Source organism: Lacerta agilis, chromosome 1 (genome assembly GCF_009819535.1).
Source record: "Lacerta agilis isolate rLacAgi1 chromosome 1, rLacAgi1.pri, whole genome shotgun sequence".
In the NCBI taxonomy this organism is placed as follows: Eukaryota; Metazoa; Chordata; class Lepidosauria; order Squamata; family Lacertidae; genus Lacerta; species Lacerta agilis.
Window position 1 is genome coordinate 127,718,763 of NC_046312.1, and position 17,342 is coordinate 127,736,104.

General features: G+C 43.4%; 1 protein-coding gene across 2 annotated transcripts in view; it reads right to left on the bottom strand.

Annotated features, from left to right (window-relative positions):
* Positions 1-6,699, bottom strand: part of LANCL1 (LanC like 1) — a 34,877-nt gene extending 28,178 nt beyond the window's left edge. Inside the window, exon 1 of one of the 2 annotated variants that reach the window (XM_033170861.1) lies at positions 6,638-6,699. The gene's annotated coding sequence lies outside the window, so the exon portion shown is untranslated. The remainder of the gene's footprint in view (positions 1-6,637) is intronic. The other variant, XM_033170847.1, reaches the window with a different exon arrangement.
* Between the last annotated feature and the right edge of the window lie 10,643 nt (positions 6,700-17,342).

The following is a 17,342-nucleotide window of genomic DNA, read 5'->3' on the forward strand; positions in this document are numbered from 1 at the left end:
GGATTCGCTGCAGTTAGGCAAGGTCCAAGAGAGCCTTATGGGGACTTTGTGGATCGCCTGATTGTTGCAGTGGAACGCCAGATAGAAGATCGTAATGCCAGAAAGATGCTGACAAAACAACTCGCCTTTGAAAATGCCAACGATGACTGCAAGAATGCCTTAACAGCAGTTGCAGCTCGTCCAGATGCCACATTGACTGAGATGCTACGCGTCTGCCAGAATGTTGGTACCCACTCCTACAAAGCACAACTCTTGGCAGCCGCAGTACAGATGCCATGTCAAGACAGCTCTACGCCAGTCAAGAAGTGCTATGGGTGTGGAGGCGATGGACATTTCAGGTCGCAGTGCACGGCAACACCAAGGCCTTCTGCCAAGCCACCAGAGAGATGTCCCATCTGCCAAAAAGGATTTCATTGGGCGAATGATTGTCGTTTGAATCCACAGAATACATCACCTACCTCATCTCCAGTTCAGGGAAACGGTTCTGCGGGCCGCGCCCCGGCCCCGGTAAAACAATAGGGTGCAAGCTCAAGAACATCATGAAGGTCAGCCATCCCAGAAAGATGAACAACGCTACTCCTTATCCAGGTCCTCAGGAAAAAGGAGTGATCCAGAGAGATGTCTACTCTTCAGATGTCCAGAGAAAAGATGTGACCTCTTCAGACATTCAGGTTCCAGAGGTTTCATCATCTGCCTTACCTATCCAAAGAGTTCCAGCAGAGAACACAGCATTCAATTCACCTCCTGCTAATTGCCTTTCAGTTCCTACTGATGTCACCCCTGCTTCACAGCAAGCAATCACAGTCAAGTCTCTGATCGCAGAATTGCCTTCAACGTTGAAAAGACATACTACTGAGGTCAACCTTGCAGCACCTGAGCTTTACTCACCTTCGAGTCAAGGTCAATCTGTCATTAAAGGACATTTGCCCTTGATGAAACAGCAATATCCAGGTAGCAACCCAGCTGATGATCACTTTCCATGTGGCCAAAGAATACAAGTGAGTGAGCCAGCTCCCTCTTGTGGAAGCTTAAACATCACTCCAGTTAGCAATGTCCACACCTTTGTGTCACCTCCAGCTTTTAATCTCAGTCCACCTCAACCGAACAATTATCAGGAACAACAACTTCGACTGCCTTGTGTCAAAGAAGAAGCTCCATCCTGCCAGTTTGATGCACAACTAATTGAATGCCAGCGGGTTCAACAGCAAGAACCTCAAGTTTGTCAACTTAACGCAAAGCAGCTTCAAAGTTGCCAACTTCAGCAGTGCAAGAAACCCGAAACCAGAAAGATGTCTTCAGACACTGCCAATGAGGAACAAGAGGAATCTTCTGTCCCAGGTATACCACTCTTTTTAACAGAGGACTGTTACTTTTCAAATCCATGGTTTGCTCAGCAATTGCCAACATCTATTCGTGGTCCATTCCCAGATACCTCAATTTGCCTTATTCTGCCTAGGATGGATCGCCTCCCTGCCACAGTCACATTGACTGCAGGCCTAGTTCGAATCACAGATTCATCACAGTTGCTGATTCCAGGATTCTCAACAGTTCCTTGTGTCCTAACAAAAGGATTGGAAATTGCCAGACTCTATTTGCTTACTTCCACGCCTACAGCTCCTGTAGACTCATTGCCTCCTCAGGCAGCAATGGCGCTAATCAAGATTACAGAAGAACGCCCTCACCTCGTCTTAGAAATGGGTGGACGAAAGGTCAAGGGTCTTCTTGATACGGGCGCAGATGTCACCGTTATCGCCAGAAAGGACTGGCCTGACCAGTGGGCAACGACTGTCACCTAGGAAGTCTTCGGAGTCGGAGGTTTCGAACCCGCCCAACAGAGCGTACATCCGATTACCTTCCAGTCAGACTCAGGCTCCATGGTGCAGCTCCGTCCACTTGTTATGGATGTGCCTATCACCCTTTGGGGTAGAGACTTATTATCTAAAGCAAGAACTGTTGTCCATACACATTTTTGATGTGGGCCTTTGCATCAGCGCCAGTACATGCTCTTCCACTCACATGGAAGGAAGGACCCCCTGTATGGGTCGACCAATGGGCGCTGACGTCAGAAAAGCTCGCTGCAGCAGAGGCCCTAATCAAAGAGCTACTACACCAGGACCGTGTGCAACCCTCTAATAGCCCTTGGAACACTCCAATCTTCGTCATCAAGAAGAAAAGTGGAAAATGGCGTTTACTTCAAGACCTGAGAAAAATCAACGAAAGAATTGTTCCAATGGGTCCCCTTCAATGTGGACTCCCTAACCCTAACCTCATTCCCCAGTGGATCTCCACTTCAAGAAAGAAGAACAGCTTCCTCGACCTTTGGTCTCTTATCGCCTCTTGCCTGACATCGAATGGCGAGGACCGGTTCCACTCATCACTTGGGGTCGTGGGTATGCTGCAGTTGCCCTTGAAGAAAAGGCTGTTTGGGTGCCTGCCAGGTGTGTGCGCCCTTGGAGAGCCAAAGAACCAGCTTGAGAATATCTAATTCACTATTTGACTGCACCGGTTTCCAATGTCAAGTGCAGCAATTCTTCAAAAGTGCTCAACAAACAGCACCAGTTGAGTTCTGGGCAGTTTGCATTATCCTCCTACTGCCTAGGCCTTTTGTTTGCCTCTGGGCGGCCTCTGGTTCCTGGCTGCCTGGATTTGTTCCAGTTTCACTCTTTCTCACACTCATTAGCAGATCGCTATGATTTGCTTGCTTAACCTTCTTTCCTCTACAGGTGTTCCTGTATCCCTCGTATGCAGAACTTTATTCAGGAACTTTTCCTGTGCTCCATGAACTTTTCCTGAGTTCCAGGATCATATATACCTGAGTAGATAACGACCGGCAACTCATTCATCGTCTTCATTTTCCTCTCCAGTGTATTTTGCAGTTCTAAAACTGTCCTGTACTTTTATTGTATTTACAAAAATTACATATTCAATTTTGTATGCTTCTTGAAATATCCGCCTCGCATGTTACATGTGTTTTCAATATAGCTTGATAATTAATGATATGGGTGTTTATGTATACAAAGCTTTTCTGCAACGGTTTCCACTTAGAACGTCACAATTTTGATGATATGGAAATGTTTATGTAAGGTCTCAGTATCGCCTTTGTGCAGTTCTAGTCATAGACATATTCATGCATATATGTTTTATTTCAAGAATCTTAAATCTCCACGTTGTGCTTACAAAAGTTGTAGTCTAAAATGTGTGTTTTGACGCTTGTATACTTTATTTGAAATGCTTTCTTTTGGTCAAAGTATTGGTCATTCTCGGATTTGTTCAAAGTATATATGTCAAGTCTGGTGGCATCCTACCCTCATGGTACCCCTTTTCTTTTGAAAAAATCCCCCTCTATATGCTACCTTTGGCAGTAAACCAGGTTCCCAGCTTTTCCTTCCACTCTGCTTCCTGCTTTTGCTGGAAACCCTTACGTAGATGGCTTAAATCCTCTCTCATGGCTGGGACACCTTTACTTAGGTGGCTTAAATCCCCTCTCTGGAATCGGACCCTAGTTCCCCGTTACCTGTGGTCGCTGTGGTAAGTCCAGAATCTATCCATCCTGAAAGTTCCCTCGATTCTGTAGCCCCAGAGCCACGAACCTTTTATTTTACCTTATCCATTTTTTCCTCAGTTTTCCAAATAAAAATTAAAAAAATGGGGGAGGGGTCTGGGTAGGCTATGAAGCCCCAGCTCTAGTTATATTTTATTTTGGGTTCCGGATCGGAACCTCTCTTATGTTTGGGCAGTCGTTATCCATTATTTTTAATTTTGGGCCTGTATCAGGTCCTCTCTTGTGTTTGGGAAGTGATTTGTTGTTTTACGCTGCACGCGAAAGTATATATGCCTATGACGTGATTTGTTGTTTTACGCTGCATGATATATATGTCTAGAAAGTTTACAATGTATCGGATCGATCACTTTTATGTTCGGCCAGTGGTTTGTTATTTTCATGACTTTATTGCTACATTATTGTACAAGTATTTATTCCTGTGAAAAGGTGAATATGGATAATGTTGGTAGTGTTTATATCAAAATCTATATCAAAACAAATGGTAATGTTTATGTCAGGACAAATGCTTTTGATGTCTTTAACCTTCTTTCTTTGATATAACTAAAACAAAAATAATTTAATTTAAAACAAAAAAAGAAAGATGATATGTCGGAATACGTTTCACGGATCCGCCATGGATTCATATTTATTTGGTTATTTAATGAGGTTTTCGAGATCTACTTTTGGTATAACTACGCGCAAAAGCGAAAGTGAAAGCATGAATGAATAGTGTGGTTCACTTATGAGATTAATCCGCCTTTATTTTATAGTTCCGGTCATGTTCAAAGTTGTTAATGAGCGTTAAACTTGCTTCCCGCCTTTTTGGAGGGCAGCAACAGTGATTTTATTGGTTGAGGCATTGATGATGATGTCACGTTTGTTCCCTAATAAAAGGCAGAGGCACCCCCGCTTAGGCACGTTTTTCCTTGGTTTCTTTGGTTTAGTCAGTCGACGTTCTTTTACCTTAGTTTAAGTTCAGGGTTTAGTTTAAGGGTATTGGGAGCGGGCTGGACGGGTTGGATGGGTTTTTCTTTAGTTAGAGTTAGATCGCGGAAGATCATTCGGTTTAGCCTTAGACAGGTTTCTTTTAGGTTTAGCCTAGGGCTAGATTCGCGGAAGATATTTCGGTTTTAGTGTTATTTAGCTAGCCTCGCGGAAGATTGGGCGCGCAGGGACTTTAAGCTTAGGTGAACTTAGCTTAGGGGACGAGCCTATGCGGGTTCTGCCGAAGCCACTAAAGATACAACCGGTGTCTGTCTTCCTTTGGGGTAAAAGGGGGGAGTAAAAGGTTTAAAGTAAAATTTTATTTTTCCTAAGTTGGTCCATCTATTCAGAGTCAGGGTATATTCTATTTCACGAGGCAACTTTTCACTAAGAAGGCAACTAGGAACTCATACACCTTCGGAGTCATCAATTGGCTTACTCAGCTTCCTTCGGATTGTGAGACTTGGCCGGCGACCGTGCTCAAAAGCACGCGGAACGCTGGCCGCTTTCCCCGCAACTGGTACCTCGTGCATGACTAGTTCAAGTTGTGCACGAGGAGCTCCAGCACCCAAACCCCGACAGAAAGACTGTAGCATCTGCTTTGCATGTTGGAAGGTATCGAGTTTGATCCCTAGTGTTTCCAGATGGGGCTGGGAAAAGACTCCTGCCTGAAACCCTAGACAGCCACTACCAGTCTAAGTAGAATCATAGAATCATATAATGGTAGAGTTGGAAGGGACCCTGATGGTCATCTAGTCCAACCCCCTCTAATGCAGGAATCTCAACACACGGTCCCCCCATCCAATCTGAAACCATACCAAACCCTGCTTAGCTTTGCAAATGTGCTAGCAGTGGATAACGGTGGGCTCTGGGTATAAGGCAGGTGCCGATGTTCCTAATTTCAATAACTCAGCCCCAAGTATGAGTAACTCGGAATGCAACCCTCTGTTTCAAGTGGTGGTGTATTCAGCACTGAAGCTCTTCTGAATTGTATTGGTTTTGAAGCATTATATATGGAGAAAATTGTGCCGCCTCAAGCCATTTATGCCCTACATGTCTCTTTTTTTCACTCATTCCCTTTTTTATCTAATATTTCAACTCAGCTGAGTGTGATATTCAGGTATTAAGAGACAGCTGGCTCCTAGCAGTACCCAGACATTGTTGTTCTGTAAGCTGCAACCAGAATTACAAGTGACTTTCCACTCTTCAAGTATAGTACTTTTTCACAATGCCTTGTTCTGTTGCACTTGTGGGTCTAACATGGCTATATGGATGGGAAAGGTAAAATTCTCTGAGTGCACTATTTCCCCATCTCATTTTTAAAAATCAGTCATTTTAAGAAAAGAAGAACCAGTGATGTCATTATTTATCAATAATGAGTAAACAACTCTAAAAACTTGCCTTTAAAGTGCCAAACACTTTAAAATGTTATCTGAAGAAGTGTGCATGCACACAAAAGCTCATACCAAGAACAAACTTAGTTGGTCTCTAAGGTGCTACTGGAAGGAATTTTTTTAATTTTTAAAAATGTTAGAAAGACTTTTAGGGGCAAACAAACAATGCTGCAACAATGGTAGTGACCAGAAGGTCAGGGTTTTAAAACAAACAGGCATTTGGGATAGAACCCAGGGAGGAAGGTGCATAATTCAGGAAACACCTATAAGAAGCTAAAAGGACATGAGAGAGCTAAAAGGACTAAAGAGTGCAAAGAAAGAGGTTTGGTTAGTTCTGGGTGAAAAAGCCCAATGGCACACCAGCAAAAGGGAATCAGATTATTAACAGAGCTAAAGCCTGTGGTGAGAGGGATCCCTAAATCCTTCAGAGATTAGGAATCTTCTAGGCAGACTTGGAAGTAAGAAAGTGCTCTGGGGCTCTGAGGACTCCCCTACAAAGAACCTTTGTAAACGGCGTTTCCATGCGCTGCTCTAGTTTGCCAGAAGTGACTTAGTGATGCTGGCCACATGACCCGGAAGCTGTATGCCGGCTCCCTCTGCGACTGGACCTAACGGTCAGAGGTCCCTTTACCTTTAAGATGAGTTGTGAGACCCTGGGTTACGTATCATTCCTAGACACAAATCCTTCCACTTTAATTCACAGTATGTTGTCACTTACCTATTTCTTGGTGTTGATGCAGCAGTAGCCAGTTGAAAAAGATTTCGTCAAAGGAGCCGTTGACCGTGCCTAGCCAGCATGACCCAACTGCCATGGAATGCTGTGCAATTTGCTCTTTGCTTGTCAGCCTTTTCGCGCAGATAGTTTCTGTTCTCTTACATCTGCCCAATGGAGCCTACAAATCATAATTCTCCTTTACAACCTCAACTGCTATATTTTTCCAATACCTGTATTTATATTTTTCCAACTGGCACGAGAGAAGATAAGCACATAGAAGGAGCCTGATGGATTAGTCAAATATTATGTGGCCAACGAGTTGCCTATGGGAAGCCTGAAAGCTGACGAAGATAACATAATTAAAAAAAAACAAACCTCTTTTTTAAATTTGGGGGAAGTTTATTATATCTATATAATATCTAAACACTGCAAACAATATAAAGGTAAAGGTAAAGGGACCCCTGACCATCAGGTCCAGTTGTGTCCGACTCTGGGGTTGCGGTGCTCATCTCGCTCTATAGGCCAAGGGAGCCGGGGTTTGTCCGCAGACAGCTTCCAGGTCATGTGGCCAGCATGACAAAGCCGCTTCTGGCGAACCAGAGCAGCGCACGGAAACGCCATTTACCTTCCCGCTGCGGCGATCCCTATTTATCTACTTGCACTTTTGACGTGCTTTCAAACTGCTAGGTGGGCAGGAGCTGGGACCGAGCAACGGGAGCTCACCCCGTGGCAGGGATTCGAACCGCCAACCTTCTGATCAGCAAGCCCTAGGCTCTGTGGTTTAACCCACAGCGCCACCTGGGTCCCAGTGCAAATAATATACCAAAGTGGAAAAACACAACAAAAATAAAAGCAGAAGAACCCCAGTGAACCATTTAAAATAGAAAGCTCAGAACAGATAAAGTCAAATATTGTGCGGATATGATAGCAAAATACTAATAAACAAAAATGGATTACTATTTTACAGTCTGAAAAGTAGCTCCAGAAGAGTTATTGACAAACTAAAAATGAGTCATAAGTATTATTTTTGGTGTCTAGCTACTTTACGATGATGTGTAATTTCCTAAGCAATTGAGAACATCTATTATTTCCTAGACAAAGATATCTCTATAGATTCCATCACTAAAAAGACCGACACAGCTTTCAAACTGTTTTATCTTGAAAAGACAGCAATCACAATTTAAAATGATGCCAATGTTTGTAACTAATGCTATTAGCAAACAGGGAGTTGTCAAGGATGCGGCAACTTCCCAACAGCCTCTGGATAAAATATAAGGTGCAGGTGAGAAAGGACAATGCCTTCATACTTACCTTTGTTACATACAAGTAAACTCACAAGCAAGTTCAAAATCTAGAGCTAAGTCCAGTGCATGATGTACCCTCCTACCTTCCTCAGATAGAATATATATTCTACATCAGTACCACAGCTAGTTGGCTGCTATTTATTGATCTGGGGGTTCCTTTTCCCCTCAGGCTTCCCTAAATGCAATACATAAGCTCAATGATTTCTGTGCTTAAAATACAGCAGTTTCACATGTTTCCTCTAATAACTTCTTGTACTTGACCAGGAGGAAATGCTGCAGCCGTGGTATAGTATGATTGTCTCCACAAGGTGGTGTTTGGTGAATGTTGTTCAGGCCTAAGGTGTCTCAGGATAGGCTCCTCAGCCTTATTCTGCAAAATGTTCATTTCCTTTCAGTCAGTACAGTTACCCAGGGCTGGCCTACCCATGAGGTGACCGTCTCAGGCAGCAGAATCCACAGGGGCAGCAGATCCGGCCTTCGAGGTACATTTCACCTGCTGCTGCCTCCGCTGCTGTGGTGTCAGCAACATCTGCAGCATGCGCCTTGGAGGCCACATCTGCCGCTACCTCAGCGGCCCCCACAGTGCTGCCTCTGCAGCAGCCTCTTGGTGAATAGAAGGCGCTGCTGGTCTCTTTCCACTCTCGCTCCCAGTATAGATCTTTATTCCTCCCTTATTCCTGATATAGATATTCGCCCGCCCCTTCTTTCCTGGCCAAGGGTGTTGGTACCATTGTGTGGTTCTCCTCAGGTGCCGAAATGTATTGGGCCAGCCCTGCAGTTAATACATGGACACACACCCCATGGGACCAGGGCAAGTCCTTGCTTGCTACCCTGTGCTGTGAGGGGTATTTCTCAAAGATGAGTAGGTTTTAAACTCCTTGAGAAGCCATTTAAACTATGCTAAGGCAAGGGAGTCTCAAATACACACACACACAAAGATGAGTAGGTTTTAAACTCCTTGAGAAGCCATTTAAACTCTATGCTATTTTCCTGCAAAGGCAAGGGAGTCTCAAATACACACACACACACACACACACACACACACACACTTCTTCATGCCAGGATCCAAGTTAGACCATTCATCTACTTTCATATATGCAGATTTTTGAAGTCCTGACAATGGAGGGCGCTGTAGCTCCATGCCTTTAAAAGACCTAGTAAATGTTTTGAAGAAGGATATGATAGTCACATGAACACATCCTCACACACAAGGTTGCTGCACGTACTGTGTTAAAGCTCCTCAGAGAGAGGACAAAGATAAATTTCTCAGGTTAAAAATCGGAGCAGCCATTTGGCTGAGTTAGTAGATTTGTTACATTTCCCCCCTGAGAATGTTTTACTGGCCGATGAAAATTCACCTCCTTTCTTGGTAAACAGCAGTGTAATGGAATGTATGCAGCAGGAATTTGCTGTCCAATTTAAACAATTGTCCATGCCCCGAGGCACATCTTTGCCTACTGTGTATTTATGTGTAAGTTAAACCAACAAGCTGGATGTATGCACACTGAACCTCAGCTGCAGCTTGTTATCAGCTTTTTCTGGGGCAACAAAAGAAAGCAAACAAAATGTTGTAATTTTCACCTCTTCTGGGGCACAAGGAATGAAGCTTTGGGTGAGGTGATAATTCAACAGTCTTGATGCACAGACAGTGGGGAGGGGAGATATTCAACCCACAAAATGCTCCTTCCCTCAGACATGTGGGAAATTACCCTGTGGTGGGCTGTTCTAAGCCTTAACACTTGGAGAGCAACCATCCGCAGCCCACCCTTTTGTGAGGAGAGAAGCATTAGTAAATGGCACAGTGGTGGGCAACCAACTCTATGGCCAGAAAGTTATTGGTGTCTGAGTTGGAACTGCCATTTTTACTATGCCACCATTCAGGAAATTTCCCCTTGAGCACTGCAGGCTGGTCCATTGGGGGGTGGGGTGGCGGAAAACATATCCCTTTATAGAACATAGATGTTACTCTGATTGAAGGAAATAAAATTTGATGCTTACAATACAAGCGCTAAGTCTGCCTTTTCAGTCATGTTAAGGACTCCTACTTCTTCACATCAGCCATGTGAGGTAGGCCGAGTGTCCACAAGGTAGTAAGTGAGGAAAAGTAGTGATGGGTAAAGTCAGTTTTTAAAATGTGGAACTGTACATGCTCAGAGTATTTTTGATGCTGTTTATCAAGGCATGGTGTGTGTGTTTATTTCCAGTTTCCCATCACCTTTTCCTGCTTGTGAATGTTCTATTTTATATAGTCACAGATGTTTGTTTTCTCTATTTAAAAATTTAAAATGGCAGCCAGCTTTCAGCCAGCCTGCCTGAGATGGATCCCAGTCTCCCTTCTTTTTCTCCTCCGCCTCCTTTTTCTCCTTCTTCCCAGTACACCTTGCTCAGTCCACAGACTCTCTTTTCCTGTGTGGATGTTCGAATCCACATCCCATCACCATGGCAACCTCTGTCTGCCAGGACCAGGCTCTCTGATGGGCCACAAACTCCTTTTATAATGTTAATGACTCTATCCCAGGTGAGGCCCTGACTTGGGCCTCCAATCTTCCCTTCAATACTCCCAAGTAATCAAAATCCTATCATTTATTAATTTTCCAGGGTTTACCCCCCCCCCCCGCCAACAGATAACAGTATTCTGTGTGTGATCTTACTTAAAAGCTATACAGGTGTCCTTTTACTGATCCTTTAACACATATTTTTATATTCTTTATTTCAGAGGTTTCCTAAACGTTTTCACCTGTGCGGTTTGCAGGGGTCAGCAAACTTTTTCAGCAGGGGGCCGGTCCGGTCCACTGTCCCTCAGACCTTGTGGGGGGCTGGACTATATTTTGGAAAAATATATATATGGATGAATCCCTATGCCCCACAAATAACCCAGAGATGCATTTTAAATAAAAGGACACATTCTACTCATGTAAAAACACACTGATTCCCGGACCGTCCGCGGGCTGGATTGAGAAGGCGAATGGGCTGCATCAGGCCCACTGGCCTTAGGTTGCCTACCCATGGTTTAGAGGGACATCCAGAAACCCCGCTTTTCTCCTTTGTTCCGTCCTTATCCAAGGAATAGAAAGCCATTCATTGCAGGAAAATTGCTTGCCATGTACGAAGGACAGAAGTAGGTTTCTTGAACTTGTTCTCCCAGCTAGGCTTCTTAGTTAGAAATACTGGCTGATATGAATAAACTATTCATGGCTGGGCCTCCAATATAGGTAAATACTCATTTATTTAAAGTCTAGTCAAGGACAGGATTATATTGTTTCCGCATGCTACAGCAAACAAACCAAGGAGATCCCTCATTATTACAGCCTTCCAGACTTAAGGAAAGGAAATAAGATAGACCTTGAACAGGATGTGGAAGGACACATTATTCTTAAAGCGTAAAAGGAATGCGTAGCCTCAGGGCAGACATCTCTCTCTTTTTAAATGCTGCATACGGAATGCCTCCCAATCTCCCGGTTTCTTATTTGAGCAAAGTCCTTGCTTCCAAGATAAGCCAGTATCAGGAGAAAAAGGTCATGCAAACTATTAAAGCATGATGCACTTTGTTTTAAATTAATCAGTGCTATAATCACTAATTGTCATTATTGTGATTGTCTATTTATGTATAAATGAGTTTCCACTTGGAAGAAAGGCTTCAATGGGCTGCTGGGAAAGATATATAGTTGGAGCAAGGGAATTAAAGGTTAACGTTCTACTACAATGAATGGCAAAGGATCTGATGTGAGAGTGTTGGTGTTGGGGCAAAGGAGCAGCTGCCTTATCACTTGTCACCGTATCTATGGCTAGTAAGAAATTTTACCAAGATGAGATAGCTGCCGGTTCTGCTGGTTTTCTGTGAAAAATAGATTACGATCTGTTTGCTTAAGTCATGTTGTCTGTATATTTTACCAATAGATTCCTAGATTGCAGGAAACATACATCATTGCTGCTCATGTTTAAAATTCCTCTTATGTTTTTAAATAAAAAATTATTAATTGTACCCTGCCCATCAGAATGGAGACAGCAAATGTTGACTGTCTTTACCTGTCACATGCAATTAATATGGTAACTGCTTTGAGGTTTTTGTTGTAACGTGGGGATCATGATTCAGCCAGTGATTTCAGCTCTGACAGAGCAGGCAGGAGACAGCTTCTTCATGTAACACCCTTTATTCAGACAAGCAAGACTGGGGAACTGAGGAGAGGGAGATACATTTATAGGGACAGTAGAGGATACATTTTGGAGGAAACAATATCAAGCAATCACAAAGCTGCCTTTTGGTGGGAACCAATAAGACCGAGGATCCAAATGCAGCAACTTGAATGAACCAATAGTGGCTGTTCCTTCTGGAACAGGAAGGCAGTTACTTTCCCCTAACGTTAATACAGACAATAGTCATCAGATATGATAACCCTTGAATCAATACACAACAGTTTTATCACCATCAAATGGTATATAAATGAAATAAATAATTTTGGATGCCATTGTAGTTGGTAGCCTATGTTGGAGAATATATTTGCCAGGGGCAATTGGGCATGGTTTTATTTCAGGCGGGTGAACTAGATGGATTTTGAAGCTCAGTTATATAGCCAGTCCATAAGGCTGAGAATAATATTGGTTGAGCCAACGAAATTTTTGGCAGCCTCATGAGGTGCCTTCCTATATGTGCTTTGCTATAGACTTTCAAAGATCACCACACAGAAACAATCACTCAAGTTGTTATGTACTGAGTTGAATGGGATCCAAAATGCAGCAGTCTGATTGGTCCTAGAACAATAGGATCCAGAATGCAGCAGTCTGATTGGTCCGCAGGAGCCACCCAATCCAGCTCCAGGTGGAAGTGAATCCGCAACCTGATTGGCATACAGGAGTATCCCGGAATGAGCCAATCACGTGGGGCCCATTGTGTAAATAGTGTATATAAAGCAGACGTTTTGGGGAAACTGCATTCCTCGCTACAATGAGCTGAATAAATAGCATGAAATCTACACTTTACTCCGAGTATATTTCACAAGTATTTCACTGAATGTTCATTACTCAACCCACAGACTCAGTGTGCCAGTTTGACCACACTGGACGCTTGCTTGCTCCAGTTCTCTGCTATGGCTGTTCTTGAAGGAAGATTAAGTTTGGGGATTGTTAAGCCATTTTGAAATCCTTACCTACTTAAGTGTCCTTTGAATATTAGGAAGGTATTTCATGTATCGTCTGTGTCATCTGACTCTGCTAATCCTACCGGCAATGGAGTTTGACCTATTTCTGAAACCTTGGTTCCTTCTCTTATGATGAAGATAAGAAAAGAGTCTTATCTCGCTTGCGTTTGGAAAGACCACAGGTCCCATGTGCATGGAGGAGCAATTGGCTTAGGCCCCTAATACCAAAAGCCCTGCAAACAAACACCCTGGTCATATTGGAAAACAGATTTTGCTAACCTGGGGAAGAAACACAGCCACAAACACAACTGTGATGGTTCCAGCTAGGTGGTCAGTGATTTCAGATTCATCTACAAGTAGCAATAAGCTAAATCTTAGAACTTTCCTCTGTTTACACATGCTAAGAAGCTGAAAGTTGCTGAAGTTTCATAGCAAGTGTAAATTGCATGTTCACACAGCAAAATCATAATCAACAAATGTAACCCTGAGCATGTGCAGAGTGCTTTATCCATACTCAAAGAGTGCTTACCAGTAACTTTTAAAATGGGGATAGCAGGGCTAACTGGAGCTTTCCCCTTCTTCACTGGGAGTCCTACACCTTCATTCAGAGTGGAAATACATCTGCAGTTGTAAAGTCTGCACATTCTCAAAGGTACATTTATTTGTTATGTATTGTTAATAATAATACAATTTTATTTCCTATATAGTTTCTTTTAAAAGGTGGCATGGCTACATTGCCAAACATGGAAGAAAATGGTGCAGCTAAAGGACGTGGGTGGCACCTGGGACACGGGTGGCGCTAAACCACAAATGCTAAGGGCTTGCCGATCAGAAGGTCGGAGGTTCGAATCCCCACGACGGGGTGAGCTCCTGTTGCTCAGTCCCAGCTCCTGCCAACCTAGCAGTTCGAAAGCTTGTCAAAGTGCATGTAGATAAGTCATACCTCATGTTGCGTACGCTCAGTGTTGCGTACGTTCGGGATACGCACTCTCGCCCCCCGGAAGTGTTTTCCGGAGCGTGTGGGAGCGCGCATGACCGCTGGATGCACAGAACGCTTCTGCGCACTTTGTGCATGTGCAGAAGCGCTCAAATTGCGCGACTTCCGGGTTTGTTTGTTTTAAACGTGCATTCGAGTTACGCACGCCCGTGTTACGCACAGCGACCCGGAAGGGATCGTGTGCGTAACCCGGGGTTCCACTGTAAATAGGTATTGCTCCGGCGGGAAGGTAAACAGCATTTCCATGCACTGCTCTGGTTTGCCAGAATCGGCTTAGTCATGCTAGCCACATGACCCGGAAGCTGTAAGCCGGCTCCCTCGGCCAATAAAGTGAGATGAGTGCCGCAACCCCAGAGTCGTTTGCGACTGGACCTAATGGTCAGGGGAATAGTGGCCCAGTTAAAGAAGAAAAGTTTTTCAAAGAAGACTTGGGGGTCAAAACAAGAAACCAGAAGCACCAATTCACAAACGTTATTACTGATCCACAGTAGCTCTAACTAGCATGTCATTTTAGTGCCAGAATATTTATGAGAGTCATTTTTCTTGTTACTAGACCAGAAAATATGCCTTCTGATTTAAATTTATGTTACATAAGAATATGGTATTTCGTGACTGACCTTTTAATTAATGTTTTAGAGGAACATATCTACTATTCCCACATCTCCTGTATGAAAATTACACTAATATTCCTTGTATCATGCATATTGTATACTGCTTGCAATACCAGTGTTTCATTCTACTACTGTTATATGCATATATGCTCTCCACTTAAACTTCTAAACAGTTTCCATGTATTTGGTTGGATTTTGCCTCCTCTTTAGTCACTTCCAAACAATTGGTTTATTGAGCTTTCATCCTGATTTGCTTGCACAAATGTCTCTGAGAGGTTAGATGATTTTGATTCCATATCTCCACCGCACCCCCAGTTCTGTTCTACTTCCTTACTTGCTCAACATTCTGTGTCATTGTTTTCTTTTGGGGCTGTTTCTGGAGGTCCCCCCTACCTTGTTGTTATTTATAATTGAATTCATACTATGCCCTGGAACAATCTAAAGTTTTTTTTAGTGCCTGCAAATCTTGATTCAGGGTGTGTGTGTCACTCACGGCGTCAACGGCTTGCCTGCCCCGGCTGCTGGCAACCCACACTATGTCACTGTTCCTTGGTCCCCGACCCCAGCCAGTGTTCCATGCCCACTGAACACACCCAGTTCTCTGTTTTCGATACCCCTTCCATTTTATTCTTTATTTTCTTATTTGTCGGTGGGGAAAAGGTGGGGGGGAGTTCTGAAGCAGATGTTTCTAGACTGAAGCACAAAGGGGGAGGCTGGGAAGCAAGTGCAGATGTCCTTAAATTTTAAAAAAGGAGATGGGGGGGGAGAGCTTTGAAAATATATTGCCCCTTTCTCCACAATTCTGGAGTTGCAGAATAGGAAGGAGGGTCATGGTGCGCCCTTTGTGGTTACTATGCTACTCACTGGGTTAGCGATCTGGTCTTGCCCCTAAGTATGACTCTCCTTGCTCCACTTGTAGGAATTCTGGTGTACCAATATGTTGCCTCCAGAGGTTGTAGGCCACAACTCCCATCATTCCTGCCCTGAGGCCACGCGAGTTGGAGTGGATGGGAGTTGGAGTCTAACTCCAGTTCCAGTTCCAATAACACATTAACTGTTATTATAATACATATTTTCCCCTTTCTTGTATGTGAAAAAAACATGAGCTTGAGGTCTGTCAAGTGGACTTATTTAATTTCACTGTTAGGAAAGTGTTGATGTTGCTCAAAATGCAATGCGTGCCACTGCTCTCTGCCGTTGATGGGCAGTGTAGGAATATCTCTTTTGCCTCCCAATTCTGAGTGGACTGGAGTGTGTTGTGGAAGATACAGCTTTTTTCTCAAATACTCAATTTCTAAAGAAGCTAACTGCATGTTTTTTCCATTAGTTTCTTAAGAGGAGATCTCCTTGGTCAAACTTTCAAATTCCTACCTATTTATTGGCAAATTCAAATAAGAACATTATCAGATCTATGACTGGCTCCATATTAACTGTATGCAGAAGCTGCCAAAATGATTGGGATGCGGATGCTTGTACTCTTGATTATATTGGGTGTGTTTATGTGATGACCTTCTATTTATGAGGATGTTTTCACTTTTGCATTTCTGTGCTCTTTATTTCTAATGACTTTTATTTACAAATAACTTGCAGGAGGAGAAAACCAGAGGATTCCTCAACCCTAAAGAGAGGCTTTTCGGGGAGCACAAGGGAATATATTCAGGGTGGTGGTGCAGAAAAGGCCCGCTGCATGGAGTTCTGCTTGTCTGCCTCTGGATCCAACACAATATAAAATTGGTTTATTTGCACAGATTTATTTGATGTGCCCAATAAAGGGTATATTTACTTAGAGAAATATCTACCTAGGTTTGAGAAAGTACAGGAATGCACTCAGGGAAACTATTGGTATTGGTGATCTCAGTTTGTGGAATGAAGCAATAGGGAAGGGCATCTGTTTTGCATGCCAAGGTTCCAGGTTGAATCCTCGCCATCTCCAGGTAGGGCTGGGAGAAGGTCCTGCCTGAAACCTTGCAGAGTCTCTGCCAGTTAGTGTAGACAGTATTGAGCTTAGATGAACTAATGGTCTAATTTGGTACAGTATAGGGCATCTTCATAGTTTTTGTATATTCAACTGTGTACCAGATTGCAGGCTGTATACATTGTCCCACATAACTTAATGGGGACCACTGAGAACCAAGGTGGTTCTGTTTCTTCATCACAGCAGAAAAGTAGACAGTGGTCCACCAGTGGACAACTGGTCAGCTTCCATAAGACCATGTACTGGGCAGCTGGGATCTTTGCAAAAATGTTGGAGAAGGTTCTCCTTGGTATACACCAGCAATACAATTTTAATTCTCTTAGCCAAAGAATGCATGCTCAAGACACAAATGAGCTATGCCTTAATGATCCTGTATATGCACTCTTACTTTGCTGACTTAACACGCATCAGTGAAGGATGTGAACTCTAGTAAAACAATAAAAGAAAAAGTAGACCTTGCTATGTAATGCTGCAGCCAGACTCTTTGGAACTAGCCAATATAGCAAAATGTTTTTGCGTTTTCTATCTAACATAATGTGCAGTCTGTAGTAAGTGCCAGTTGTAAATTGTCTCTAATCAGCATGACTAACATTAAGTGGAACTTCCTTGTCTTCTGATTTCACAAATTTACACAGCTAGCCTAATCCAGGGCAGCGGGACAAATAGTCCCTTGCAGTTCCCTGGTG